The sequence below is a fragment of the Cynara cardunculus genome, unplaced genomic scaffold (assembly GCF_001531365.2).
Source record: "Cynara cardunculus var. scolymus isolate 2C unplaced genomic scaffold, CcrdV1 Un_Scaffold_7198, whole genome shotgun sequence".
Lineage (NCBI taxonomy): Eukaryota > Viridiplantae > Streptophyta > Magnoliopsida > Asterales > Asteraceae > Cynara > Cynara cardunculus.
Genome location: NW_020203408.1, coordinates 3,698 through 7,394, shown reverse-complemented (window position 1 = coordinate 7,394; position 3,697 = coordinate 3,698).

Genomic DNA, 3,697 nt, shown 5'->3' with positions numbered 1-3,697 from the left:
AGTACAATAGCATTTTCATAAGGGTCCAGAAGCTACATGAGAACTAGAATCAGAGATGAGATCAAAATATCCTCAGTTATTTGATTGAATGAATTCTGGGACGGAATTCTTTTGAGGGGAGGGTAATGTAATAACTGGTTATTCGATTATAAATTCGGGGTGGTTTTTGAATTATGGTGGTATGTTAAGGGGTTATTGTGGTGGTTATGTTTAAATATTTTAAAAAACATTCCAACCCGTTGCCTCAATTGTTTAAAATGGTTTTTATATCATAAGTATTTTGTTAAGTTGGTGAAAAAAAATGTGTCTTTTTGGGTGCGAATCAAACAGAAAATAGAAAGAGGAAATAACTCAATTGATTCTGTGAATTCTACGTGGAATATTAGTACTATTCATCTTTTTAGGATTAACGTGAGTTATTTACAAACTTTTCTTTATTTGGAAATTTGAAATCTGAACCGTAGGGTTCTTTATGTGGGTTGATAAAAAACTGTTTTATTATGCTAAAATCAGCATAATTGTGGGTTTTATTTTGTTTATGTCATTGTTAGGATAAGGGTGGCATATGAAAGAGATATGTATTTTGGTTATAAGAAGGGCATATCAAGGAAAGTGTATATTAGGATAAGGATGATATATCAAGGAGAAGTGTATACAAGGATAAGGGTGACAAAAATCGTGAGTTATAAAATTTGGGTCTTTGATCAACATTCATAATTATCGCATCTTTATGATGTGATGACTTATAGTTGTCACATCTGTGTGATGTGATAACTTAAAATTGTCGCATAATATTGATGCGATGAAGTGTAGTTATCGCGCCAGTGTGATGCGAGGAGTGAGGTAATCTGATTGTTTGGATACAATAAATGAAGTTTGTTATATCAAAATGATGTAATTGTTATTATTACAAAGATGAGTTCATAAATATGATTTTGGTGATTTTTCACCCTGTAATTGCATCAAAGATATTTTTCATTAGACCTCAACGTCTAACCCTCATTTTGTATTCCAAAAATGTGCATTACAAGTCAGACACAATCTGAGGACATTTCCAAGGGGAAATTATGAAGTGTTATAATATGCTTGCATGGGTTATTGGGATAGAATATTCTTCTTTTGTATCTGAATACTTGTTATATATTCATGTCTTATATAGAGATTTCGCGTAAAAAGTTATTAGCTATTTTGTAAAGAGACTGGGACCGAATGTGTAAATTTTATTTCTTGATATATGGATATATATATATATATATGTGTGTGTGTGTGTGTGCAAATGTGATCTTGGGGTGTTATAAGTTTGGTATTAGAGTCTGAGTTTAAGGGATTTAGGTATTCATCATGATGCCTAGATTTAAGCTGTATTATTTGCATATTAAGGGTCTCTGACATATGTAGAATCATTGGAATAAATATGATGGGTTAGAAAACGATATGTAAGGTAAATTCAAATTACAACTGGGCAATGTAATTATGAATTTACAGGTACAAATTTGTACTTGGATACCTTATTATGTTCGGTAATACGATTAAGTGAATATTAAGTTTTGAAAATTACAGATGACAAGTCATTCACGAAGGTTTGAAAAGGTCTCCCTTATCAGCTAGGATGAAAGGCAGAGTTCACCATAAAATATTATTACAAATCTACTAGCGGGTAAAGGCAGATAGGCATGGGAATGAGCCCCGAACCTTCGGGGAACCCGGTCCACCCGCCCCCGTCGCGGACAAGGATTCCCCGTTAAATCGGGGATGGGGACGGGGATCCCCGTTTGTCTCAAATCGGGGATAGGGACAGGGACAGGGTCGGGGCCCCGTACCCGTTATATATATTATTAATAAATTATGTATATATACATACATATATATGTATATATATATGTGTATATATATGTAGAGGAGTGTTCAAATAAAAACTTGACCCATTTGTGTAAACCGTGTAAACCAATCTCATCCATTCATTTTATTGATCAATGGCTGAAATTACTTTACTTTATTTTTGGAAATTAAAAATTAAAAAATAATTAATATTTATTTTATTTCATCAATAAGGGTAGAATCGGTAAACAAAGGTAACAGTTTTGTAAACCCTCGATTGCTTTTCCGATTCATTCCCGTCTTAATCGCGTCTTCATCGCATGCAACCCTCAGAATCCGGCGAAGGTAATCTTTATCCAGTTTCGAATATAGTGTTACCACAAACATCGATCTGCAGTATAATCAAGAAAAATGGTCGGCAATATTGGAGGTATGTCATATTTATTGATATCATTGTCTATTTGATAGAAACCGAACAGTGAAATTGGAGATCAATGACGCATTGTAATCCCTTGGTCTTTTACAGGTAGGAGGCGTTTTAGCCATAGATTGAGGGAGATGAATAGGTTTTCAAAGTTTACTAACGATAAAGACAGACCTGTTGAACTCAATGATGAAGGTAACGACTTTGATTTCATCAACCAACAAATGAAGAAGAGAGGCAAGAAGAGAGTCGTTAATGATTCTACAGGTAATCCATTTATGCATTTTTCGTTTTAAAGATGTAAATTTGTACAATACATGATTTTGGGACATAATGCATATCTATTAGAAGAATCCCCAAGTTGTTTCATTCTTATTAAAGTGAAGTAACTGTTAGCAGTGGTTGATAATTTTTGTTTGCATTTTAGTTTTTTGCAATTCGTGGCTGAATCTAGGGTTAATTTCTTCAGCAAACTTGAAGTATCAATGTGAAGGAAGCATGCTTAATCAAATGTAAATGATGTCTTTAATCCATGAACCTGTTTCATTGAAGTGGATAGTAGGACTAGAGGATTAATTTGGACAATATGCCTAGAGTATTAGATAAAGAAAATGCTTCATCATCATGAACCTGTTTCATACTCAAGTGACAAGCAATTAACCCTAGATAGACAATATCCAGATCATTCATGGTGATCCATGTTGCTTTCTGATTTAAAGTTCATCTGTTTTCATGGTGATCCATGATTTAACTACTAATTGTTGTTTTGTGCTTAATTGCTTGTCACTTGAGTATGAAACAGGTTCATGATGATGAAGCATGTTCATTATCTAATACTCTAGGCATATTGTCCAAATTAATCCTCTAGTCCTATTATCCACTTCAATGAAACATGTTCATGGATTAAAGACACCCATTACACATTAGATGTTGTTTTGTGTGAAGTTGATCCATTTAATTGGTAGTATGAAACAGGTGCTTGATATTGTAATGTTCATATGAAAAGGTTTAATGTTGATGAAAAGCACCTATGTCATTAAAATTTAAAATATGCATAGATGTAGAAAATATACCATTGTACAATGAAACCTTTTCTTAACTTCACCTATTTCTTATAGATGTAGCAAATATACCATTGTTTATAGATGAACACAACTTCACCTATTTCTTGTTTATAAATATACCATTGTACAATGAAACCTTTTCACAACTTCACCTATTTCTTATAAATATACCATTGTACAATTTTTTATAAATATACCATTGTACAATGATACCTTTTCACAACTTCACCTATTTCTTGTTACTGCACATCGCTCGATTCTCATACTAGATTATATGAACTTTAAAACTTCTTACAACTAAAAGGGTTACCTGTTGGTGATCAAATTGCTTTCATAAATCATATGCTTCATACAGTCTTCAATATGATCAACAGCAGCATAGTTATTCCTC